Source organism: Somniosus microcephalus, chromosome 12 (genome assembly GCF_052327205.1).
Source record: "Somniosus microcephalus isolate GS21.2 chromosome 12, FLI_Smic_1.0, whole genome shotgun sequence".
In the NCBI taxonomy this organism is placed as follows: domain Eukaryota; kingdom Metazoa; phylum Chordata; class Chondrichthyes; order Squaliformes; family Somniosidae; genus Somniosus; species Somniosus microcephalus.
The window spans coordinates 173378595-173406403 of NC_140998.1; the positions used below are offsets into that span (position 1 = coordinate 173378595).

At 49.5% G+C, this 27809-nt stretch overlaps 1 pseudogene; it reads left to right on the forward strand.

The window, feature by feature from the left end:
- Positions 1-677: 677 nt before the first annotated feature.
- Positions 678-27809, forward strand: part of LOC147109730 (uncharacterized) — a 43568-nt pseudogene continuing 16436 nt past the window's right edge.

Here is a 27809-nt window from a genome sequence, read left to right on the forward strand (position 1 = left end):
GAGTAAAGAAGGAGAAAGTGTTTCCAGTGGCAGGAGGGTCGGTAACCAGAGGACACAGATTGAAGGTCATTGGCAAAAGAACCAGAGGGGGAGATAAGGAGAATTTTTTTAATGCAGCGAGTTGTTGTGGTCTGGAATGCACTGCCTGAAAGGGCGGTGGAAGCAGATTCAATAGTAACTTTCAAAAGGGAATTGGATAAATACTTGAAAAGGAAATATTTTCAGGGCTCTGGGGAAAGGGCAGTGGAGTGAGACTAATTGGAGAGCTCTGCCAAAGAGCCGGCACAGACAGGATGGGCCGAATGGCCTCTTTCTTTGCTGTAAGATTCTATGATTTCAAGACTGTTTCTCTGCTTGCAAGATGAGATGGCACATAAACCATACACAGCCACACAACTATTATACACAGGAGGCCCAAGTTTCCTCTTGAAGCCCCCCGGCGAGACATCCAGACAGCATAGAGTGCCAGACACATCATCTGTAAGAGCAGAGCTGCCCTTGACCTTCCTGGGCTTGGCCATTGTACTTGCAGCATAGGCTCCAGTGGTGCTCTGAGAGTGTCAGGGTATTCTCCGATATCCCAGTTTAAATGGTGAATTAATAAACTCACGGCTCCAGTGGGTCTCTGAGAGTGTCAGGGTATTCTCCGATATCCCAGTTTAAATGGTGAATTAGTAATGGCAGCAATTGAAGAATTAGTGAAAGGGGGATTTGGTGGAGGTTATAAATTTGATTCGTGTGATCATACCATATCTGAGAAAGTGTCTCTGGTAGATTGCCAGCAGTGTCAGTCTGTGGGTTGTGATGACTGGGAGAAGGCGGTCGGGAGACTGTTGCTGCCTTGAAACCATTTGCAAACATTTTTCTCTTCCATGTATTTTATACACGGATTCCTGGATTTCCCAGTTGTGGTTTTCTTATCCCAGTTTCTATCTTGTGTTTATTGGAGGCAATTTATTTTTCCCATGCTATGGCCAAAATTGTTTTTAAAAATACAGACAAGGTTTATTTATAAATGGATTTATAAATAGAGGCAGAGAGTACAAAAGCAAGGAAGTTATGATGAACCTTTATAAATCACTGGTTAGGCCTCAGCTGGAGTATTGTGTCCAATTCTGGGCACCGCACTTTAGGAAGGACGTCAAGGCCTTGGAGGGGGTGCGGAGGAGATTTATTAGAATGGTCCCAGGGATGAGGGACTTCACTGATGTGGAGAGACTGGAGAAGCTGGGTTTGTTCTCGTTAGAGCAGAGAAGATTGAGAGGAGATTTGTTAGAAGTGTTCAAAATCATGTGGGGTTTTGATAGAGTAAATAAGGAGAAACTGTTTCCACTGGCAGGAGGGTCAGTAACCAGAGGACACAGATTTAAGATAATTGGGAAAAGAACCAAAGGCGAGATGCGGAACTTTTTTTAACTCAGCGAGTTGTTGTGATCTGGAATACGCTGGCTGAAAGGGCAGTGGAAGCAGATTCAATAGTAACTTTCAAAAGGGAATTAGGATAAATACTTGACCGGGAAAAATTTCCAGGGCTATGGGGACAGAGCAGGGGAGTGGGACTAATTGGAGAGCTCTTTCAAAGAGCCAGCACAGGCAGGATGGGCTGAATGGCCTCCTTCTGTGCTGTCTGATTCTATGATTCTGCACTTCGATTACTGCGCTGTGTCTGTCACAGTGCGGTGTAGATACTTGTAGCAGGAAGCTGTGACAGGAAGATTGGGGGGGGGGCAGGAATTGGTATGCTTTGTACCCGCAAGTGGCCATATTTGGAGGAGTGCAGAGATCTTGGGTGGGGGTGGAGGGTTGTAGGGCTGGAGGAGATTACTGAGACAGGGAGGGTTGTGGAGCTGGAGTTGGTTATAGAAAGCTTGGGGGGTTGTGGGACTGGAGGAGATTACAGAGATAGAGAGGGACGAGGCCATGGAGGGATTTGAAAACAAGGATGAGAATTTTAAAATCGAGGTGTTGCTCAGCCGGGAGCCAGCGAGCGCAGGGGTGATGGGTGAATGGGACTTGGTGCGAGTTAGGACATGGGCAGCCAAGTTTTGGATGCCCTCAAGTTTACAGAGGGTGGGAGATGGGAGGCCAGCAGGAGTGCGTTGGAATAGTCAAGAGGTAACAAAGGCATGGATGAGGGTTTGAGCAACAGATGAGCTGAGGCTCCAGGGCAGTCCTGGAGGGTTGGAACCCTCTGTGGCACATGGTTACACACAGAATCAGTGAGCATTGGCTCGGGACACCAGCTCGGATATGTTTATTTACTGACAGAGCAGAATTGTTAATGAACCTTCGAAAGTGAGGCCTACCAGAGAAGCTTTTGAAATGGGAAATGCAAAGAGCAGTGTGGCCTGTTAGTGAGAGAGAGGGAGAGTCCAACTCCACAGCACTTTCTTCAGCTGATTCTTGTTTCTTTTATGTTACAAGATCCCCCTGAGTTCTCTCTCAAGGCTTCCTCAGGCGGTTTCTCTGCAGATCTCCTTCTGAATTTGTTTGGCATCTAGAATGAGTGTGAGAAGGTTAAAGCGTTGCTCTTACAATAACAGCGCTGATCTTTGTTGGTGCACACCATTCGTGCAAGTAACTGCCTCTCACACATAGAAACATAGAAACATAGAAGATAGGAGCAGGAGTAGGCCATTCGGCCCCTCGAGCCTGCTCCGCCATTCAATGAGATCATGGCTGATCATCCAAACTCAGCACCCTGTCACTGCCTTCTCCCCATATCCCTTGATCCCTTTAGCCTTAAGAAATATATCCAACTCCTCCTTGAATATATTTAATGAACTGGCCTCCACCGCCCTCTGTGGCAGAGAATTCCACAGGTTCACCACTCTCTGGGTGAAGAAATTCCTCCTCATTTCAGTCCTAAATGGCTTACCCCTGATCCTTAGATTTTGACCCCTGGTTCTGGACTCCCCGGCCATCGGAAACATCCTTCCTGCATCTAGTCTGTCCAGACCTGACAGAATTTTATAGGTTTCGATGAGATCCCCTTCTCAATCTTCTAAACTCCAGTGAGTATAAGCCCAATCGACACAATCTCTCCTCGTACGTCATTCCTGCCATCCCAGGTATCAGCCTGGTGAATCTTCGCTGTACTCCTTCCATGGCAAGAACGTCCTTCCTCAGATAAGGCGACCAAAACTGCACACAATACTCAAGGTGCGGTCTCACCAAGGCCCTGTACAACTGCAGCAAGACATCCTTGTTCCTGTACTCAAACCCGCTTGCTACAAAATATCTATCGTGAAATTTCTGATTTAAGACCTGGTGTTTTCGACACACTGTGTCTCAGTGGGCAGCACGCTCGCCTGAGTCAGATGGTTGTGGGTTCAAGTCCCACTCCAGAGACTTTCGTGTAACATTTGCATATTGATTTATCATTGGCCCGCAGGCATCTGTAAGGAATACCTATTATATTCACATGTGATCACATGCTGAGTTGTCATTGGCCTGCAGGCATCTGTAAGGACTGCTATTGTTTAGAAGACCCAGGGGTCCTGGCTCCATCTTGTCCACACGGTGCTGGATGATTGAGAAAGCTTACAGACCTGATGCTTCATTAAAGAGTTTAAACTGTAATATTCTGTTGTCCTGCAATTTATTATTTTTGTACAAAGTGTGCAAAACAAGACATGGTGTCAGAACAGGGATTTGAAATGGACATCGTTGGAGCTCCCTTACCTCGAATGAATTGGGAATCTTTGAACTTACCTAGAGAATGGAGCAAGTTCAAGCAACACGTGGAGTTGATGTTTTCGGGTCCACTGAAAAGCAAAGGGGAGGAAGAAAGATACAGCTACCTACTCCTGTGGATCGGAGAAAAAGGGAGAGACATTTTTAACAACATGGTCTCTCACCGCGGATGAAGCAAAGGTACTGAAAAGTTATTTTGACCGTTTTGAAGCATATGTGATGCCCAAGACAAATACGATATTCGCTAGGTACAAGTTTCAGAAGAAAGTACAAGGAGCGAGTGAGTCGTTTGAACAGTTCGTGACTGAGTTAAAACTGCTGGTAAAAGACTGTGTATATGCAGATAAAGATGAGATGGTCAGAGACCGCATCGTGTTTGAAATACATTCAGCTAAAGTGAGAGAGAAACTTTTGAATGTTGGGTCCGGGCTAATGCTGGACAAAGCTATAGACATAGCTAGATCGCACGAGATAGCCCAAGCACAGTTGAAAACCATAACCGGTGCCATGAGCAGCTCGAGTGAACAGACAGTGCAGGCAGTTAATAGACACACACCAAAGAACACTGCCCAGAGAGCGTGTTTCAGAACAGAAAGAACAGCAAGAGTTCTAAAAATGGGCGACACACACATAAAACGCTTCAAAAACTGTGGATATTGTGGAAACAACTGGCATGGAGAAAAGGAGTACTGCCCTGCCAAAGGAAGGCAATGTACTAAATGTGGTAAACCGAACCACTTTGCTAAAGTTTGCAAGACTGTTTTTGGAAAAGCAGTACACACAGTGAGTGACAGCCAAATGCCAGATAGCGAGCCAAATGCAGAGGAACTGTTTATTGATTCTGTGTCACAGAAAAAGCAAATTTCAGAGACTGAACAAGCCTATGCCGATATTGAGATAGGAAAACAGGGCAAAGAGCTTAAGTTTAAACTAGACACTGGATCTCAGGTTAATGTACTTCCTCTGAGTGAGTAACACACCTTGAAGGATGAGTGTGAGCTACAGCCCACCTCACGCAGACTGACCAGCTATGGGGGTGAGCAGCTCATTGTAAAAGGCACATGCGTGATGAAATGCAAGTACAAAGAAAGCGACATGATGTTGAAATTTTACATTATTGACACTCAAGCACCTCCAGTGCTAGGTCTAAAGGCATGTTTAGACATGGACCTCGTCAAGCTAGTGCTATCATTGACAGCACCAGTTGAGAAGCAGACAGTCATGGAGGAGTTTGCTGATGTTTTCAAAGGAATTGGACTATTCCCAGGCGAATGCACTATTCACCTTGAACCAGCAGAAACCCCTGTGGTTTGCCCACCGAGGAGGCTACCCCTTGCTCTACGTAGTCACCTGAAGGAGGAGCTGCAGAGCATGGAGAATACAGAAATCATCGTCCGGAAAACAGAACTGACAGAGTGGGTCAACTCATTAGTAATGGTTGAGAAACCACGTACAGGCAAGCTCAGAGTCTGTCTCGACCCCAGAGATTTGAACAAGGCTATCAAACGCCCTCACTACCCTCTACCAATTCTAGATGACATCACACCCAAGCTAGTCGGAGCACGTTACTTCAGTGTAATGGATGCACGATCAGGATACTGGAATATCAAGCTCACGGAAGAGTCAGCTAAGCTAACAACGTTCAACACACCATTTGGACGCTACAGATTTCTGCATTTACCATTTGGTCTTATCTCAGCTCAGGATCAATTCCAGTGGAAGATCGACGAAACCTCTGAAGGCCTCAATGGAGTAGTCGCAATCGTAGATGACATCCTCATCTATGGCAGGAATAGAGAGGAACATGACAGGAACCTTCGTGCGATGCTACAAAGATCACGGGAGAAAGGTATCCGGCTCAACCCCGAGAAAAGAATAATCAGATCCACCGAGATCAGTTATTTCAGGCATCGCCTCTCAACTGATGGCATTAAGCTGGATCCAGAGAAAATCTCCGCCATCAAGAAGATGGAGCCACCGAAGAACCGCGCAGAGCTAGAGACAGTACTAGGCATGGTTAACTACTTAGCCAAGTTTGTCCCGAGCCTCTCCGAAATCAACTCACCCATGCGTCAGTTGCTCAAACAATCCAATGAGTTCCTGTGGGACAAACAACACGACACAGCATTTCAGAAAATGAAAGACCTAATCACCAGAGAACCAGGACCAGTTCTAGCCTACTTCGACCCCAACAAAGAGCTCAGACTACAAGTGGACGCATCAAAGTACGGTGTGGGTGCAGTATTACTGCAAGAAGGAAAGCCCATCGGCTTTGCTTCCAGATCTCTCACAGACAGTGAAATCAACTATGCTCAAATCGAGAAAGAGCTATATGCAATTCTGTTTGGATGTAAGCGTTTCCACCAATATGTCTATGGCCGACAAGTCATTGTGGAATCCGACCACTAGCCCCTCGAGTCAATCATGAGGAAACCACTAGCCGCAGCCCCACCAAGGCTACAGAGAATGATCCTTCAGCTACAGAAGTATGACTTCACAATCATTCACCGTCCAGGCAAAGACATTCCTGTCACAGACACGCACTCCAGAAAGTCTCTTAGCTACCAGGACAGCAGCCTCAGCGAAGGCATGGATGTGCAGGTACACATGGTGTACAACAGCTTACCTGTGAGTGACTCAAAACTAAAGGAGATCTGAGCAGAAACAGAGAAAGATGCACAACTCACACTGCTGAGCAAAGTCATACATGAAGGATGGCCTGAGGAAAGGAGGAAATGCCCTCAGAGCAGACCTGAATTCTGGAACCACAGAGACGAACTGTCACAAATCAACGGAATCATCTTCAAAGGGGAGAAAATCATAATTCCTACAAGCCTCAGAGAAGAGATGTTGACAAAAATTCATGCTGGACATATGGGCATGGAAAAATGCAAACAAAGAGCACGTGACATTATGTTTTGGCCCAGAATGTGCAAACACATTGAGGACATTGTCGGAAAATGTTCCATTTGTCTAGAATGCTGCCCATCAAATGTCAAAGAGCCCATGATACCTCACCGTATCCCAGACAGGCCCTGGCAGGTCGTGGCAATGGATCTGTTCACATGGAACAATGAGGACTACATAGTGACTGTTGATTACTACAGCAGATTTTTTGAATTGGACAAGCTTCACAGCACCACATCTGCAGCTGTGATCCACAAGCTAAAGGCAGTCTTTGCCAGGCATGGTAGAGACTTTAGTCTCAGACAATGGGCCCCAATACAAATCAAAAGAGCTTGAGTTGTTTGCCAAGGCATGGGATTTCACACGTCACATCAAGCCCACATTACCCTCAAAGTAATGGTCTTGCTGAAAAAACTGTCAAGATTGCAAAAACACTCATGAACAAAGTCAAAGCGGACAAAAGAGACTCCTACATCAGTCTCCTTGAGTACCGCAACACTCCGGTTGACAACTTCAAGTCACCAGCACAGCTGTTGATGAGCCGTAGACTTCGCTCAATCCTTCCAAGCACCAACCAGCAGCTGCAGCCAGAGGTCGTCAGCTGCAAGCAAGTGCATGCAAGACGTGTACAGAGACAGCAACACCAAAAGAGATACTATGACAGGTCAGCTAGACTACTGCCGCCGCTGCACAATGGAGAATCCGTCAGAATCCAGGAGCATGACTACTGGAAGCCAGCAGTTGTCATCCAGCCAGCTGACACTGAGCGATCATATCATGTCCGCACCCCAGAAGGACAGGTGTACCGCCGCAATCGCAGGCACCTCCTGAACACCAAGGAACGACACCGTCATTCTGATGAGAGGATCAGTTGAACAGAGTGTGATGAACAGGGCAATACACAAAACACATCATACTTACCTGAACCTAAACCTGAACCTGATTTGTTGACAGATTCAGGAGCATGCTCAGTTCCATACCACACAAGGTCGGGACGAGAGGTCAAGCCTAGAGTTATCCTTGACTTGTGAACTGTCAATGGGTGTGGGCGGGTCGCTGCCCTAAAGAAACTGTACATCGTTATTGAAATGTTGAGATGTTTTCAGTGCTAGTTAAATATTGAGCTTACTTATATGTTGATGCTACTGAGAACATTATGTAGAAGAAAGGTTCAAAAGTAATGCATAACATTTTTCTTTTAAAAGAAAGGGGATGTAACATTTGCATATTGATTTATCATTGGCCCGCAGGCATCTGTAAGGAATACCTATTATATTCACATGTGATCACAAGCTGAGTTGTCATTGGCCTGCATGCATCTGTAAGGACTGCTATTGTTTAGAAGACCCACGGGTCCTTACTCCATCTTGTCCACACGGTGCTGGATGATTGAGAGAGCTTACAGACCTGATGCTTCATTAAAGAGTTTAAACTGTAATACTCCGTTGTCCTGCAATTTATTAATTTGTACAAAGTGTGCAAAACAAGACATTTAGCACTAAATCCATGCTGACATTCCAGTGCAGTAACTATTTTGAAGAAGAACAGTGGAGTTCTCCCGGTGTCCTGGCCAATATTTATCCCTCAATCAACATCACTAAAACTGGTCATTATCACATTGCTGTTTGTGGGAGCTTGCGGTGCACACATTCACTGCTGGGTTTCCCACATTACAACAGTGACTACACTGCAAAAGCATTTCATTGGCTGGAAAGCGCTTTGGGATGTCCTGAGATTGTGAAAGATGCTATAGAAATGCAAGTCTTTCTCCCACGCTCCCTCCCCACAGAGTGTTTTGTTCCAATGGTTGATTACAGAGCACCAAAGGCTAACATGTTTACTTGTTGGGTGCTCTGGTAGCTGCACTCTCTCTGGCCCACACCCAAAGCAAATATCAGAAGCCACTGTTTGCACTTTGCTTGGTTACCATGGGAACAAAACACTGGTAATACAGACAGAATGTGCGTGCACTTCAAACAGCCTGGGAGTCTTAGTTTAAAGATTGCAAATCAGGGAGCTTCAATTAATCTGATTAATCATGTGTTTTGCAAAATGCTTAGTTGCCAACTCAGTAATGCCAACCCCACCATCTCATAAATCAGGACTCTTAAAAATCAAGAGATTTGGTATAAAGATCATGATTGCTTTTTTTTCCCGACCCGACCCCTCGCTGACCTTTGCTCCCAGACAGGAAGTGCATTCTGCCATCACTAACCAATTACTGACGCAAAAACATAAGAAATAGGAGCAGGAGTAGGTCATTCGGCCCCTTGAGCCTGCTCCGCCATTCAATAAGATCATGGCTGATCTTTTACCTCAACTCAGACCGGAAGGAGCGGACCTGGTGGGAGCACAGCGAGAGCGGAGCAGTTAAAAGGAGCAGGCCCGAGCGCCAGGAGCCGGAGACCGGAAGGAGCGGACCTAGTGGGAGCACAGCGAGAGCGGAGCAGTTAAAAGGAGCAGGCCCGAGCGCCAGGAGCCGGAGACCGGAAGGAGCGGACCTAGTGGGAGCACAGCGAGAGCGGAGCAGTTAAAAGGAGCAGGCCCGAGCGCCAGGAGCTGGAGACCGGAAGGAGCGGACCTGGAGGGAGCACAGCGAGAGCGGAGCAGTTAAAAGGAGCAGGCCCGAGCGCCAGGAGCTGGAGACCGGAAGGAGCGGACCTAGTGGGAGCACAGCGAGAGCGGAGCAGTTAAAAGGAGCAGGCCCGAGCACCAGGAGCCGGAGACCGGAAGGAGCGGACCTGGTGGGAGCACAGCGAGAGCGGAGCAGTTAAAAGGAGCAGGCCCGAGCGCCAGGAGCTGGAGACCGGAAGGAGCGGACCTGGAGGGAGCACAGCGAGAGCGGAGCAGTTAAAAGGAGCAGGCCCGAGCACCAGGAGCCGGAGACCGGAAGGAGCGGACCTGGTGGGAGCACAGCGAGAGCAGAGCAGTTAAAAGGAGCAGGCCCGAGCGCCAGGAGCCGGAGACCGGAAGGAGCGGACCTAGTGGGAGCACAGCGAGAGCAGAGCAGTTAAAAGGAGCAGGCCCGAGCGCCAGGAGCTGGAGACCGGAAGGAGCGGACCTGGAGGGAGCACAGCGAGAGCGGAGCAGTTAAAAGGAGCGGCAGCAACTCAACAGAAGCGGTTTTTGAAAAAGTGACGTCAGAGTAAAAAAAGTGACATCGGCACAAGGGAAGGAGCTGATTGGTGAGTAGCTGGTGAGTGTATATTTTTTTAAGTTCATAAGTTTATTTCTGCTAAGTTAGTTAATAACCTATTAAATAGAGGGAAAGAGCTGGTTGTTGAGTAGCTGGGGAGTGTTTTTTGTTAGGTTTTAAGTTTATTTCTGCTGGATTAGTTCTTAGTCTATTAACTAGAGGCATGACAGGGCAGCTCAGTCCCGTGGAGTGCACATCCTGTGCCATGTGGGAAGTCCTGGACGCTTCGCATAGCCTGGATGACCACATGTGCGGGAAGTGTTGCCAGCTACAGCGACTCAAGCTCCGGGTTTCGGAGCTTGAGCGGCGGCTGGAGTCACTGTGGTGCATCCGTGAGGCTGAGAGTTACGCGGATAGCACATTTCTGAAGGTGGTCACCCCGCAGCTTAAGAGTATGCAGGCAGAGAGGGAATGGGTGACCACCAGACAGAAGAGGAGGACCAGGCAGGTAGTGCAGGAGTCCCCGGAGTGCATCGCGCTCTCCAACCAGTATTCTGTACTGAGTACTGGTGAGAGTGATGGTTCCTCTGGGGAGTGCAGCCAGAGTCAAGTCCACGGCACCACAGGTGGCTCAGCTGCACAGGGGGGAGGAAAAAGAGTGAAAGAGCAATAGTGGTAGGGGATTCATTGGTTAGGGGAGCAGACAGGCGTTTCTGCAGCCGTAGACATGACTCCAGGATGGTATGTTGCCTCCCTGGTGCCAGGGTCAAGGATGTCACTGAGCGGCTGCAGGACACACTGAGGAGGGAGGGTGAACAGCCAGAGGTCATTGTCCATATCTGTACCAACAAAATAAGCAGAAAGAGGGATGAGGTCCTGCAGGCAGAGTTTAGGGAGCTAGGAGAGAGATTAAAAAGCAGGACCTCAAAGGTAGTAATCACCAGATTACTCCTGGTGCCATGTGCTAGTGAGTACAGCAATAGAAGGATAGAACAGATGAATGCGTGGCTGGAGAGATGGTGCAGGAGGGAGGGCTTTAGATTCCTGAGACATTGGGACCGGTTCTGGGGAAGGTGGATCCTGTACAAGCCGGACGGGTTACACCTCAACAGAGCCGGGACCAATATTCTCACGGGGAGGTTTGCTAGTGCTGTTGGGGAGGGTTTAAACTAACTTGGCAGGGGGATGGGTACCAGCATATCAGAGTAGAAAAGAGGAATAAGTTGCAAAAAAGAGTGAGTGAGTGTGTGCTAGAGAAGATAATACTAGAGGCAATAGTAGTACAATATTAGATAGGAGACTAATTATCTAAGAAAGACTACGAAAAATTCAAAAATGGGTTTAGAATGCATGTACGCAAATGCACAAAGTGTGGTGAATAAGGTTGATGAGCTACAAGCACAATTAGTTGTGTGGCAATATGATGCTGTGGCAATAATGGAAACGTGGCTTAAAAACGGTCAGGACTGGGCACTTAATATTCAAGGGTACAAGGTGTTCAGAAAAGATAGGGAAGGAAAAAAGGGAGGTGGGGTGGCAGTGCTGATTAAGGAAGACACTGTAGTGTTAGAAAGGGAGGATGTTCTTGAGGGGACAAGGACAGAATCCATTTGGTTAGAGTTGAGGAGCAAAAAGGGAATGATCACGCTACTGGGGGTATTCTATAGGCCTCCAAATAGTGAGGGGGAGGTAGAGGAGCAAATCTGCAGGGAAATCGCAGAGATATGCAAGAGCTATAGAGTGGTGATTTTGGGGGACTTTAATTACCCAAATATCGATTGAGATAATGCTAGGGTAAAGGGAAAGGAGGGGGAGGAATTTCTGAAATGTGTTCAGGAGAATTTCCTTGACCAGAATGTTCTTGGCCCAACTAGGAAGGAGGCATTGCTGGATCTGGTGCTGGGGAATGAGGTGGGCCAGGTTAACCAAGTGTCTGTGGGAGAACACTTGGGTATGCGTGATCATCGTATCATAAGATTTAGATTAGCAATGGACAGGAGCAAGGAGTGGAACTTCTAAACTGGAATAGGGCTAACTTCAGTGGGATGCGAAAGAATCTAGCCAGGGTAAAATGGAACCAAAGACTGACAGGAAAAACTGTAACGGAACAATGGGTGATCTTTAAGGAGGAGATGTTCCAAGCACAGGCTAGGTACATTCCAACTAGAGGGAAGGGTAAAAGAACCAAAGCAAGGGCTCCTTGGATGACGAGGGAGATAGAGAAGATGATGAAACAAAAAAAGAGGGTGTTGTGGCGGAGACCACATAGGGACAGTAACACAATTCACTATGTTTAGCCAATGTTGTTATCGCTCCACGTTATGTACGGAACTTGGTTGGGTTATCGGGGCAGGGTCCCTTTAAGAGTCGTTGATTGTGTGATGACGTCATAGCCCTGCGACGAGGCTGAGTCCCTCAGTCCATGCGGAGAGTTAATGAAGCTAACACGTGTTTTTCTTTGCTGCTACGAAAGTCTCGCAGTCTGTTTATTTCCAGCGGCTCCTACATTGGTGACCCCGTTTCTCTTTTGGACGTTTCCAAAGACTTTATCCGAGATGGCGACGAACGCCGTTTCTCTCAAATTACCGGAGTTTTGGGAACGACAGGCTGCCGCTTGGTTCGCCCAGGCCGAGGCTCAGTTTGCACTCCGGGACATCACCGTGGATGACACGAAGTATTATTACGTCGTCTCTGCTCTTGGCAGCTCCACTGCGGCCAGAGTCGTGAGCCTGCTCGAGGACACCCCGGAGCACCACAAATTTGCGACGCTGAGAACGCACCTCCTAGAGACTTTTGGACTAACTGAACCTGAGCGCGCACGCCAGCTTCTCTCTCTACCCGGGCTTGGCGACTCCAAGCTCTCAGAACTGATGGACCACATGTTAACCCTCCTGGGCAAGCACAAGTCGTGCTTCCTCTTCAGAGAACTGTTCCTACAACAGCTGCCAGGGCAGGTACGGTCGGCTTTAGCCAACTCTCATATTAGTGATTTCCGCGACCTGGCCAAGGAGGCTGACAAATTTTTCTCCGCCGGGCAACAGTACTGCGCGGCCATGCGGGATCCTGCCCCCACCGCCACAGCCCAACGGCGGCAGCCCCCAAGCATGTGCTTCTACCACGCGCAGTTCGGCCCCAAAGCTAAGAAGTGCCGGCCCCCGTGCAGCTTTACTGCGTCGGGAAACGCGAAGGCCCGCTCATTAGCTACTATGGCTGTCGGCCGTTCAAGTAGTCTGTTATTCATTACGGACACTGACTCTGGACGTCGTTTCCACTGCGACACGGGTGCCCAGGTGAGTGTCCTGCCCGCGTCAACCATAGACATACAGGGAGGGAACCACGGCCCCGCCCTCGAAGCCACCAACGGCAGTTCCATCCGTACCTTCAGGAAACGGAGCGTGGCGCTGTGTTTTGGCAGGCAGCGTTTCGCTTGGGACTTTGTTGCAGCAAAAGTGTCCACCCCCCTTCTTGGTGCTGACTTCCTCTGTGCCAATGGCCTTATGGTGGACGTCAAGAACCGACGTCTTGTCCACGCTGAGACTTTCAGTTCGCTCCCATGTTCGCTCAGTGGTTCCGGCACGACGAAGTTGTCCAGCACACTCTTGGCCTCCGACGAGTTTTCCCGCCTCCTCGCCGGGTTCCCGGACCTCACGAAGCCCACTTTCTCATCCGCCGTCACCAAGCACAGGGTAGAACACCACATCCCGACCACCGGTCCGCCTGTCTATGCCCGCGCTTGGCGCCTCGATCCCGGGAAACTCGCCATTGCTAAAGCTGAGTTCAACATGATGGAGCGCCTCGGCATCATTTGCCGGTCGAACAGTCCGTGGGCCTCGCCCCTCCACATCGCACCAAAACTAGGCGGCGGTTGGCGCCCATGCAGCGATTACCGGCGCCTCAACGACGCTAGGACCCCCGACCGCTACCTGATTCCACACATCCAGGACATTTCCGCCCGCCTGGCCGGGAAAGTTATTTTCTCTAAAGTGGACCTCGCTCGGGGTTACCACCAGGTCCCCGTCCAGCTGCAGGACATCCCAAAAACCACGGTGATCACTCCGTTCGGGCTGTTCGAATTCTTCCGCATGCCATTCGGTCTTAAAAACGCCGCTCAGGCTTTTCAACGCCTAATGGACACTGTGTTACGGGACCTGCCATTCCTGTTTGTCTACCTGGACGACATTCTCATCGCCAGCGCCTCCAGGACGGAGCATGTGTCCCACCTCCGGACTCTCTTCGAACGCCTCAGCCAGCACGGCCTAATCGTCAATCCGGCCAAGTGCCAGTTCGGGCTGTCCTCGATCGACTTTCTCGGGCACCGCATCACGAAGGACGGGGCGGTGCCACTGCCATTGAAAGTGGAGGCCGTGAAGGATTTTCCGCGACCCCTCACCGTGAAGGCCCTGCAGGAGTTTTTGGGCATGGTGAACTTTTATCATCGCTTCGTTCCCCGGGCAGCCCAGCTTATGCAGCCCCTTTACGAGGCCCTCAAAGGCAAGCCCGCCAAGCTCACCGTTGACTGGTCCGAGGAGATGGCCAATTCCTTCACGGACACAAAAAGGGCCCTGGCTAACGTGACCATGCTGGCGCATCCGTTGCCCGATGCGCCGATCGCTCTCACCATTGACGCTTCGGACTATGCTGTCGGCGCCGTCCACGAATAGTGGGTCAACGGCACCTGGCAGCCGCTCGCCTTCTTCAGCCGCCAGCTCCGCCCCAATGAGTAGAAGTACAGCACCTTCGATCGCGAGCTTCTCGGCCTCTACCTCGCCGTCCGACACTTCCGTTTCCTGCTGGAGGCCCGCCCGTTCACGGCGTTCGTGGACCACAAGCCGTTGACCTTCGCCATGGCCAAAGTTTCCGAGCTGTGGTCGGCCCGTCAGCAGCGCCAGCTTTCCTTCGTCTCCGAGTTCACGACGGACATCCAGCATGTGGCTGGGAAAGACAACCCCGTCGCCGACTGTCTCTCCCGGGCCGTCGCCAGCGCCGTACACCTCGGCATCGACTACACCCGCATGGCGGCCGACCAGGCCTCCGACCTGGACGTCCAGGCCTACAGGACGGCTGTCACGGGCCTTCAGTTAGCGGACGTCACGTTTGACGATGCCGGCACCACGCTCCTGTGCGACGTCTCCACTGAGCAGCCACGCCCCGTCGTGCCCGATGGGTGGAGTCGGCAGGTTTTCGACGCCATCCATAGCCTTTCCCACCCGGGCAGGAAGCCGTTACAGAAGCTGGTGGCAGCTAAGTTCATCTGGCACGGGTTCAAGAAGGACGTTCGCGACTGGGCCAATACCTGCGTGGTATGCCAGCGCTCGAAAGTGCATCGCCACACTAAGGCCCCGTTGGCACCTTTTGCGGTGCCCGAGAGGCGGTTCGACCATGTTAACGTGGACCTGGTGGGGCCCCTGCCGCCCTCCTGCGGGTTCACCCACCTCCTCACGATGGTCGACAGAACCGCCCGATGGCTGGAAGCCATCCCGCTGTCATCAACAACGTCCACCGATGTGGCTCGGGCATTCATCAACACTTGGGTCGCCCGGTTCGGCATCCCATCTGACGTCTCCTCCGACCGGGGGCCCCAGTTCACGTTGGAGCTCTGGAACGCTGTCGCCCCAGGCCTCGGGTTGAGACTCCACCGCACCACCGCATATCACCCTCAGGCTAACGGGCTGGGCGAACGGTTTCATCGCTCCATGAAGGCCGCACTCCGCGCCAGCCTCTGGGACGACAGTTGGATTGACAGACTCCCGTGGGTCATGCTGGGACTCAGGACTGCCCCCAAGGAGGACCTCCAGTCCTCATCCGCCGAGCTCATCTACGGGCAGCCGCTGCGGGTTCCCGGGGATTTCATCCCCAGTGCCACGGACCCTTGGTCCGCCCTCCTGGACAATGCCAAGGTTTTCGCGCCGATGCCCATGTCGCAGCATGGTCTCCCTCAGTCCCATGTTCCGCCCGACCTTCGTGCGGCGGAGTACGTTTTCATCCACCACGACGCCCACCGGGGACCTCTTCACTCACCCTATGACGGACCATTCCACGTCCTGGAAGCCGGGGACAAGGCCTTCATGGTGGATGTTGGTGGTAAGCCGGACTACATTTCCGTGGACCGTCATAAGCCGGCCCACCTGGATCTGGACCGGCCCGTTGGGTTGGCTCAGCCCCCGCGGCGGGGCCGACCTCCGGCTTCTGCACCCTCAGTCCACCACCGAGTGCCCGGGGACCCTCTGGCGACCCCCCTGGTCCCCGCCCCGGACTTAAGGAGCCGTTTCGACCATGTGATCCGGGCCCCGCAACGACTGACATTGCCAGTTCTAGTGAATTCTGGGGGGACGTATGTGGCTGAGGCCACATAGGGACAGTAACACAATTCACTATGTTTAGCCAATGTTGTTATCGCTCCACGTTATGTACAGAACTTGGTTGGGTTATCGGGGCAGGGTCCCTTTAAGAGTCGTCGATTGTGTGATGACTTCATAGCCCTGCGACAAGGCTGAGTCCCTCAGTCCATGCGGAGAGTTAATAAAGCTCACACGTGTTTTTCTTTGCTGCTACGAAAGTCTCGCAGTCTGTTGATTTCCAGCGACTCCTACAGTGTATGATGCATATCAGGTGAATTCTTCAAGGGAGAACAAATACAATAAGTTGAGAGGGGATGTGAAGATGAAAATAAGATTGGCAAAGAGAGAATATGAGAGTAGAATGGCGGTTAACATAAAATGGAACCCAAAAATCTTCTCCCGGCATGTAAACAGTAAGCGAGTAGTAAGAGGCGGGGTGGGGCCTATTAGAGACAAAGAAAGTGATATATGCTTAGAGGCACAGGGCAAGGCTAGAATACTCAATGAGTTTGTATCAGTGTTTACTAAGGAGGTGGATGCTGACAAAATATCGGTAGAAGTGGAAAAGGTAGAAGCAATGGAAGAGATGAAAATTGATAGACAGGATGTACTACAAAGGCTGGGTATGCTTAGAGTGGATAAGTCGCCTGGTCCAGATGGCTTGCATCTCAGGTTGCTAAGGGAATTGGGGGAGGAGATAGCGGAGTGCTTGCCATAATTTTCCAGTCTTCCCTAGATGTGGGGCAGGTGCCTGAGGATTGGAAAGTGGCAAATGTGACACCATTGCTCAAGAAAGGGTGTAAGGACAATCCTAGTAACTACAGGCCAGTCAGTTTAGCATCAGTGGTGGGTAAAGTTTTAGAAACAATAATCAAGGAAAAAATTAACGGGCATTTGGAGAGGTTTAAGCTAATTAAGGAGAGCCAACACAGATTTGTAAAAGGAAGATCGTGTTTGACTAATCTAATTGAATTTTTTGATGAAGTAACAGGGAGGATTGATGAAGGGAATGCAATGGATGTTGTCTACATGGATTTTTGGAAGGCGTTTGACAAAGTATCACATAGAAGGCTGGTTAACAAAATTGAGGCTCATGGAATATGTGGGTCACTGGCAGCTTGGATAAGGAATTGGCTTAAGGACAGAAAACAGAAGTTGTGGTAAATGGCTGTTTTTCAGACTGGAGGATGGTAGACAGTGGTGTTCCCCAAGGGTCAGTGCCGGGGCCATGTAAGGGGGGGCTTCTTTTAACTGGTTTAACCTGGTCTGCAGCCTTTGCCTGCACTCTGACCAATTCCAAATAAACCAATTTTAAAACAGCGGTTTCGAATCGCTACCCCACCTTCCCGTTCTGACTGCAGGGCTTATAATTAATGATATTAAAATGGACACGTGGTTTGGATGAGAGAAAAATCAAGTTTTATTAACTAAAAGAAACTATAATCAAATATCAAACTATACCACACGAACGCAGTAATTACAGTAAAATTGCTTAAATGGGGGAATGCAGATGGTAAAAACGAGGGGTAAGTGACTACAATGTTGATTAAACAATCTTAGCAATATCCCCTTAATTACCATCCCCCAAACTCCTTACTAGGTTGCTTTGCTGAGGAGTCAGAAACTCTGCTCACATGTGGTCTAGCGAAGTGAGAGAGAGAGAGAGAGAGAGAGAGAGAGAGAGAGAGAGAGAGGCTCACCTGTGGTCCCAGGAAGTAAAGAGAGCGATAGCTTCTCAGGAGCTATCTTATATACCTGGTGAGCCCCCTGCGCCCCCCCCCCCTGCTGTTTGCCTGACTGGAAAATTCGCGCCCAAAAAGTTCCAATTCACAAGAGAAAAGCTGTGATTGGCTAACTCAAAGTGGTTGGACTGGGTGAGTGTGTCTGCACTGTGGGACCGAAATGGTCCCACCCACATCCGGAGCCCACCTGGGCTAAAACAAAAGGGAAATTCAACTGCTCTATTGTCCAGAATGATGGGTGATTTAAACCCATTCAATTCTTAAAACAGTTGCAAATCGAAATCCATTCCATGATTTCAGTCTATCATTGTCTGTGAATGCCTTGAATTGCTGTGTAAACATAGCAGTTACAAATCGATTGTTTTGTGGTCAATTCTCAAGTGGGCAATTGCTTAAGTCAATAAACAACTTCAAGTGCTTCAAAGGGAACCTCCCTTTGATTGGCAGGTCTGACTCACAGCCCCTGTATCCTCCCACTTTATACACACAGGCAACTCAAGCTACTTGCTGTTCCTTTTGCCATGCTTTCTGTGGCCATTTTAAAACCTTTTGTGATATCCCAAACTCCAGGGAACGACTTTATTAAGATGTACTGCCTCAAGGTGTGTGAATATTTTCCACCGAATTCCTCGACTCCCATGTTGTCCACGTTCTTTCCATCTCAGAGCAGTCTTTTGCAGTTCTCGGCACATTTTAAAACACTGTAGACCAGTCACATCACCCAATTCTTCGTCCACGATGTGGACCAATATTTTCAATCTTCAGGGGAACTAGGTGAAATTTTGCAACACCTACATTCCCTCCTTTTGATACTCCCAACTTGCTTGTAGTATCAACTCGAAGGAGTGAGCAAAATTTCCAGACCCCCTCACAAACAACCATCCCCTGTATTTACCTAACAGCTATCTGCCACTGATCCCCCGAACCGTCCTTTCCCCTAAAATTCGAGAAAAACCGTGGTACAGTGGGCATCTTACAGATACATCAGTTTACAGTAAGGGGTCTCATACCCCTACACGCTTGTAAAATTATACTGCAATCAAAATTTACAATCACTTTTTTACATTATAACCTATTACAAAATGTTGCAATCTTAGTTACACAATGTAATCAAAATGATCCCAAGCACGGAGAGGGTCCTACGACTCTGCTCAACTTGGAGTTGTCACAAAATGATCCCAAGCACGGAGAGGATCCTATGCCCCTGCTCAACTTGGGGCTGCAACACAAAATACAAAAAAACATTAAACATTTGAAACAACATGCTTAAATAAACCCCGACCATCACGTGCCAATGATAGGTTGCAAAATTCGAGTGGGTATTGCTCCTCCCACCCGGGCAGTAAATGTACCTTCCCTCTCCCTTTGATTGTCTTAAACTTTAAAACAGACAGAATGGATTTACAGACCAGCCTGCTCCACCAGCCCCGAGCCGTTCCCTTGTCCCTGTATGGAGGCGGGGTACCCCTCATGTTTAAAATTCCCTGGCACAGACCAAGACCGGGGAGTATGGGATCGTGACTCCCAGTCCCTCCCCCTCCTGTCTACCCTCGACTGGCTGCAGAAAATGATGGGTGCCTGTGTGGCGGCTCTCCCTGGCCCCACACTGAAACTTGGATCCCAGATCCAGCCACCCACTCATCCTTCCCAGCCACACTTACCCTCTGTCCATGGGCCCCCGGGTGAGTTCCTCCCTCCCCCGAACACACCCACGCAACTCTTGGGCCTCCCCCTCCCTTTTACAATCATTCCCGGGCCATCACCACTCACCCCTAGGAAACGCATCCCTATCAGACAAGGCGCCCGCGCTTCCCCATCATGACTCCTCAACAGCGAGGTCTCCCGCAAGTGAACTTCGGTCAGGATAGTGCTGGGTTGGGGGCCATGCCCCACCCAGCTGGGGCCATCTCTTCTGCGTAGGAGGAGTAGGCAAGTTCCTCCGGACCCTGTCCGGTTTCTCCTGAAGGCTGCTATGGGTTTTCCCTCTGGATTCTTCCAGTGGCGAGGTGATCCCCAACATTCCGTATCCATATCTTCATTCGGTGCCCAGCTCGGGCTGGGCGAACAGGGTTGCTTCATCTTCCACTCTCCTGCAAAACTTAAAAGGACATGCAGCCAGGTCTCACTGAACTGCTGCCTTAGGTGGAGACATGGTCGGGTCCCTTGACCTTGGACCAAAATGCAAACATTTGGCACACATGTAAACTTAAACTCTTAAACTTAAAACTTTTGAACTAGTTATGTCAACAAAACTTAAAATACACCTTAAAAGCACGCTATATTCACACATAGCTATAATACAAATGCCGCCTGTCTCCAGACGGCCAGGCTAATCTCTGGCACTGTCACAGATTGCTGCTGGCTGCAGCGAAGCTGGACTGCCCCCTGTCTCTGGTCCCCCGCAGCTTATGGCTGTTGAGTGGGGGCCCCTGCCCTTTGGCTTCTCCCCAGTTTGGGAGATTGCTCTTTGTGGCAGGTACCCTGGTGACCACCTTTTCTTGGGCTTGCGGGCCCGCTGAGACCTTCTGAGGGGCGTCTCAGTGGGGGAAACTTTGGCTGGCGGACCCTGAGCCAGGGTCGCAGCCCTAGCTGGCTGGGAACCTTCTCCCCCATGTCCAAAACCTGTTACCAGCTCCCCTGCAAGAGGAATTGCTATCCCTGCCCCCCCAGGGTCCCACATCATGGGGGGGAACCATTCTAGAGGCTAGCTGGGAAGCTGGCCCCTTTAAACAGGCGAGTGCGCCTGCGCAAACCTTCTCCCCTGAGTCCCGCGGCAGAGGCTGTGAAGCCTGTGTCTTCAAACAAGCAGGTGCGCCTGCTTGAAAAAATTGAGGAAGAGCCGCTGTGGTCCCGCAGGCAACTGCGCCTGCGTGAACAATCTTTTCGGAGTCCCTCGGCAGAGGCTGTGAAGCCTCTGTTCAAACAGGCGGCCGCGCCTGTGCAAACCTCCTCCCCCTTGTCCCACGGCAGAGGCTGTGAAGCCTCTGGCTTCAAACAGGCGATCGCGCCTGCGCGGGAAAACAGAAGAAGGGCCGCTAGGGTCCCACAGGCAACCGCACCTGCGGGTCTGATTTGTTTGAAAAAGGTTGGAAGAACCGTTGAGTCTTTCAAGCAGGCCTGTGCGCCTGCACGTAAAAACTGAGCAGCGGGGATCTTTAAATGGCTGACTGCGCCTGCGCGCCCGGCCTTGCAGAGGAAAGGAGTCACTGGGGGTTCCGGGTTCGCGACTGCGCCTGCGCGAACCTCCTGTTGGCAAAACTCTCCCCTCAGGTGCGCGACCGTGCCTGCGCGGGACAACTGAGAAAGAGCCGCTTTGGGTATGGGCTGGGGAACCGCGCCTGCGCGAGCAGTTTCAGTGAATTGAGTGGCAGCAGCCTGCAGATTTCTGATCCCAGGCTGCTGTTTCTCTGTTTCTGAGCCACCTAACCATTTCAAATTTAAACTTTGGTTTGAATTAGGGTCCCACTGGGGTAGGGAAGTGTCCCAATTTGTGGGCTGGACAACTTTTCCCTGGGAACAAGCCACAGTGCCTGTTTTTACAGCCTGTGAACTTGAACTTGACTGGTGGGCAAACTCATGTTCTCTTACCTGGGTGGCTTTAAATGGGGAATTTTGGGCTTGGACCTGCCTTTGGTCTGGGGCCAAAACTATCCCCTGTGTGTCTCCCTTGTCCTGGATTTCTGCTACTGGACCTGCTCTACAGGGGTCCCAGAACTCTATTTCCCTGCTCCCCTGCTTAAGCAGCTTACTCTGTTCATGAATTGTTCCTCCCCCACACAAGCCACAGCACTTGCCTGTGAACTTGAACCTATTGTGTGCTGAGGATTCCTATTCTCAGGTTCACCCCTCACGGGCGGACCATACCTCCGTTGTTGGAGGGGGTACACTGGTCCTGGTCCCCGCCTGCCTAGCGGGACCTGCTGGCGTTCTCCTACCACCCCATTGTCCACCCTATCTTGCCGCCAGAGCTCCTGGAGACTCGGGGCTGTGGGCTGCGGTCTTGGGATCTCCAATTCCCAAGCCAGCACTGCTCTGGGTGCTGCCTGTGGGACGGTCTGATTTGGGCTGCCAGTAAAATCCAGCTGACCTGCCTTCGGTCTGATCACACAAATCGTCCCCTTTGCAGCTTTTAAAGCCATGTTAAGGCTTTTTATCTCTGCCCTACAGGGGCCATGATCTGCTTCACTAAACCTTTGGGCACAGGCCAGCTTATAGGCTGCCTTTACTTCCCTAAACCTTTCCTCCTGCTCTTTTATTTCTGAGGTGAGGCGGGCATTCTCTTCCCGCAGTCTCATCTCACTTTCCCTGGCATCAGTGATTCCCTGCGCAAGGCGCTCTATAAATGCCTGGCATTTCATGACCTCTAGTGTGAGGTGTGCATTCTCTTCCTGCACCCTCATCCCACTAGCTCTGGCCTCATTCACCTCTCTCATGAGGCGCTCTACCCCCACCTGGCATTTCTCAAACTGGGACTCCTGATTCTTGGCCTCTTTAACCTGGCCACCTATACTATAATAGGTCAGCCTACACACTGCCGCTGAAATTCGCAGGGCTGCCCACATACTGAAAATGAGAGAAACAAGTGCTGGTACTTTCTCCAGATCCAAACCACTCATCAAATCAAAAACGGCCTGCAGTCCTGTCACGGTCGCCATTTTGTAAGGGGGGGCTTCTGTTAACTGGTTTAACCTGGTCTGCAGCCTTTGCCTGCACTCTGACCAATTCCAAATAAACCAATTTTAAAACAACGGTTTCGAATCGCTACCCCACCTTCCAGTTCTGACTGCAGGACTTATAATTATTGATATTAAAACGGACACGTGGTTTGGATGAGAGAAAAATCAAGTTTTATTAACTAAAAGAAACTATAATCAAATATCAAACTATACCACACGAACACAGTAATTACAGTAAAATTGCTTAAATGGGGGAATGCAGATGGTAAAAACGAGGGGTAAGTGACTACAGTGTTGATTAAACAATCTTAACAATATCCCCTTAAATTACCATCCCCCAAACTCCTTACTAGGTTGCTTTGCTGAGGAGTCAGAAACTCTGCTCACCTGTGGTCCAGCGAAGTGAGAGAGAGAGAGAGAGAGAGAGAGAGACTCACCTGTGGTCCCAGGAAGTAAAGAGAGAGCGATAGCTTCTCAGCAGCTATCATATATACCTGGTGAGCCCCCTGCCCCCCCCCGACTGCTGTTTGCCTGACTGGAAAATTCACGCCCAAAAAGTTCCAATTCACAAGAGAAAAGCTGTGATTGGCTAACTCAAAGTGGTTGGACTGGGTGAGTGTGTCTGCACTGTGGGACCGAAATGTACCCGCCCACATCCGGAGCCCACCTGGGCTAAAACAAAAGGGAAATTCAACTGCTCTATTTTCCAGAATGATGGGTGATTTAAACCCATTCAATTCTTAAAATGGTTGCAAATCGAAATCCATTCCATGATTTCAGTCTATCATTGTCTGTGAATGCCTTGAATTGCTGTGTAAACATAGCAGTTACAAATCGATTGTCCTGCGGTCAATTCTCAAGTGGGCAATTGCTTAAGTCAATAAACAACTTCAAGTGCTTCGAAGGGAACCTCCCTTTGATTGGCAGGTCTGACTCACAGCCCCTGCATCCTCCCACTTTATACACACAGGCAACTCGAGCTACTTGCTGCTCCTTTTGCCATGCTTTCTGTGGCCATTTTAAAACCTTTTGTGATATCCCAAACTCCAGGGAACGACTTTATTAAGATGTACTGTCTCAAGGTGTGTGAATATTTTCCACCGAATTCCTCGACTCCCGTGTTGTCCACGTTCTTTCCATCTCAGAGCAGTCTTTTGCAGTTTTCGGCACATTTTAAAACACTGTAGACCAGTCACATCACCCAATTCTTCGTCCACGATGTGGACCAATATTTTCAATCTTCAGGGAAAATAGGGGAAATTTTGCAACCCCTACAGCCACTGCATTTTTGGTTATATATATAAATGACCTGGATATTGGAATACAGAGTAGAATTTCTAAATTTGCTGATGACACCAAACTTGGGGGTGTGGCAAACAGTGATGATGATATCAATCGACTGCAACAGGACATAGAAAGGCTAGCAGAATGGGCAGACAAGTGGCAGATGGAATTTAATACAGAGAAGTGTGAGGTGATGCATTTTGGCAGAAGGAACAGGGAGAGGCAATATACACTTAATGGCACAGTTTTAAAGAGTGTGCAGGGACAGAGGGACCTGGGAGTTAATGCGCATAGGTCCCTGAAGGTGGCAGGACATATTGAGAGAGTGGTTAACAAAGCATATGGGATCTTGGGCTTCATAAATAGAGGTATTGAGTACAAAAGTAGAGAAGTTATGCTGAACCTTTATAAAGTGCTGGTTAGGCCACAACTGGACTATTGCATCCAGTTCTGGTCACCACACTTTAGGAAGGAGGTGAAGGCCCTTGAGAGGGTGCAGAGGAGATTTACTAGAATGGTTCTGGGGATGGGGGATCTTAGCTAGAAGGACAGGTTGGAGAAGCTGGACTTGTTTTCATTGGAGCAAAGGAACTTGAGGGGTGATTTGATAGAGGTGTACAAGATTATGACAGGTTTGGATAGGCTAGACGGAGAAAGGCTGTTCCCACTAGTTGATGGTACAAGGACGAAGAGACACAGATTTAAGGTTTTGGGCAAGAGATACAGGGGGGACATGAGGGAAAACTTTTTTACGCAGCGAGTGGTGAAGACCTAGAATTCACTGCCGACGGAAGTGGTGGAAACGGAGACACTCAATGTTTTCAAGGGGAGACTGGATAGGCACTTGAGGGAAATAAACTTGCAGGGCTACGGGGATAGTGGGGGAATGGGACTGACTGGATTACTCTACAGAGAGTCAGCACAGAATCGATGGTCCGAATGGCCTCCTTCTGTGCCGTTATGACTCTATGGGCAGGATTTTCATTGGGCCGTGGAGGCGGGATTGGAGGCGTGTTGGGGGTTAAAATTGCAAAAACTGGCATGCGGGCCCAACTCCGCCTCCATCCCGCCTCCAAGCAATTTTCATTAATTCGTGTCTACTGGTCCCGTCACCGTCCCGCCTCCAAGAGGCGGGATAGGCCATTAAGGCCCTTAACAAGCACTGAATTGCCTCTATAATGCCATTTTGAAAGGCCTGTGCCATTTTCACCCTTTTCCCACGTGATTCACACCTGTTCTGAAACATGACAGTGAAACCTAGTGGGAGCACAATTGGATTGCTGACTATCAGCTGCAGCTCAACCATTAAAGAGGAGATTTGATCAGCCATCATTTGCAGGTGGCAGGACTTTGTTGTCTCAGGTCTGAGGGAACTTTTAGAAGGCATAACCACAGCTGTGGAAGTTTTGGAGCCTGACACCCATCTCCAGTGTGACCTCCTGGGAAACCCCTCTCGCCACCCTCACTGAGCGCTTCCTCAACTGAGGCATATACCAAAAGCATGGGAGCCATTTATTTCCTTCCCTTCTGGACATTAGATGAGGACGAACACCAGCCGCAGCAGCAGCAGAACCATGAACACCAGCAGCACCAACAACAGCAGCACCAACAGGAGCAGCAACAACAGGAGCGCCAAGCTGCTGCTCACCCACCTAAAGCTACACAGGCCAAAATGGGCCAGCGCATGGAAGCCTGTCGGCACAGGAGATACCCCCCAAACAGAGTCTACATACACAGGGTCAGCTACCTCAACATGTCTGAGCAGCAGTGCCAAAGGCGGCTCCCGCTTTCGTGAGAGGTAGTGGGTGACATCTGGGCAATGCTGCAACAACACTTGCAGGCCAGAGGACCAGGTGGACAACCCTTACCAGTGGCCGTCAAAGTCACCACCGCACTCAACTTTTTTGCCTCAGGCTCATTCAGTCAGAATCAGGGGAATTTATAATGGGGAACAAAGAAATGGCTGACCAATTAAATACATATTTTGGTTCTGTCTTCACAAAGGAGGACACAAATAACCTCCCACAGATGTCTGGGAATATAGAGTCTGATGAAAGGGAGGAACTGAAAGAAATCAGTATTTGTAAGGAAATGGTGCTAGGGAAATTGATGGGATTGAAGGCCGATAAATCCCCAGGGCCTGATAATCTACATCCTAGGGTACTTAAGGAAGTGGCCCTAGAAATAGTAGATGCATTGGTGATCATCTTCCAACATTTGATGGAATCTGGAACAGTACCCATGGATTGGAGGGTAACTAATGTTACCCCACTATTCAAAAAAGGTGGAAGAGAGAAAACGGGGAATTACAGACCGGTAAGCCTGACATCGGTAGTGGGGAAAATGCTAGAGTCCATTATAAAAGATGTAATAGCAGAGCACTTGGAAAACAGTGACAGGATCGGACAAAGTCAACATGGATTTACAAAAGGTAAATCGTGCTTGACTAATCTACTGGAATTTTTTGAGGATGTAACTAGTAAAATAGATAAGGGAGAACCAGTGGATGTGGTGTATTTGGACTTTCAGAAGGCTTTTGATAAGGTCCCGCATAAGAGGTTAGCATGTAAAGTTAAGGCACATGGGATTGGGGGCAAGATATTGACTTGGATAGAGAACTGGTTGGCAGACAGAAAGCAAAGAATTGGAATAAATGGGTCTTTTTCCGAATGGCAGGCAGTGACTAGTGGGGTACCGCAGGGATCGGTCCTTGGACCCCAGCTATTCACAATATATATTAATGATCTAGACAAGGGAACTAGATGTGATATCTCCAAATTTGCAGGCGAGCAAAATAAAGGAAAATCCTAAGATGTTTTATAAGTATATTAAGGGTAAGAGGATAACTAGGGAAAAAATAGGGCCCATTAGGGCCAAAAGTGGCAATCTGTGTGTGGAGCCGGAAGATGTAGGAGGGGTGCTAAATGAATTTTTTGCATCTGTTTTCACTATGGAGAGGGACGATGTAGACATAGAAATAGGGCGGGGGGACTGTGATATGCTCGAACACATTAACATCGAGAGGGAGGAGGTATTGGCGGTTTTAGCAGGCCTAAAAATGGATAAATCCCCAGGCCCGGACGAAATGTATCCCAGGCTGCTGTGTGAGGCAAAGGAAGAGATTGCGGGGGCTCTAGCACACATATTCAGAACCTCTCTGGCCACAGGGGATGTGCCAGAGGACTGGAGAACCGCTAATGTAGTTCCATTATTCAAGAAGGGGAGTAGGGAAAAACCGGGGAACTACAGGCCAGTGAGCCTAACATCAGTGGTGGGAAAATTATTGGAAAAAATTCTGAGGGACAAAATCAGTCTCCACTTGGAGAGGCAAGGATTAATCAGGGATAGTCAACATGGCTTTGTCAAGGGAAGATCATGTCTGACTAACTTGATTGAATTTTTTGAGGGGGTGACTAGGTGTGTGGATGAGGGCAACGCAGTGGATGTGGTATACATGGATTTCAGTAAGGCCTTCAATAAAGTCCCGCACAGGAGACTGGTCAAGAAGGTAAGAGCCCATGGAATCCAGGGTGCCTTGGCACGTTGGATAAAAAACTGGCTTAGTGGCAGAAGGCAGAGGGTGATGGTCGAAGGTTGTTTTTGTGACTGGAAGCCTGTGGCCAGTGGGGTACCACAGGGATTGGTGCTGGGTCCCTTGCTGTTTGTGGTCTATATTAATGACTTGGATATGAATGTAAAAGGTATGATCAGTAAGTTCGCGGATGATACAAAAATTGGTAGGGTGGTAAATAGCGAGGAGGGTAGTCTCAGTCTGCAGGACGATATCGATGGGTTGGTCAGATGGGCGGAACAGTGGCAAATGGAATTTAACCCAGAAAAGTGCGAGGTGATGCACTTTGGGGGGACTAACAAGGCAAGGGAATACACAATGAATGGTAAGACCCTAGGCAAGACGGAGGGTCAGAGGGATCTGGGTGTGCAAGTACACAGATCCCTGAAGGCGGCGGAACAGGTGGATAAGGTGGTAAAAAAGGCATATGGGATACTTGCCTTCATTAGCCGAGGCATA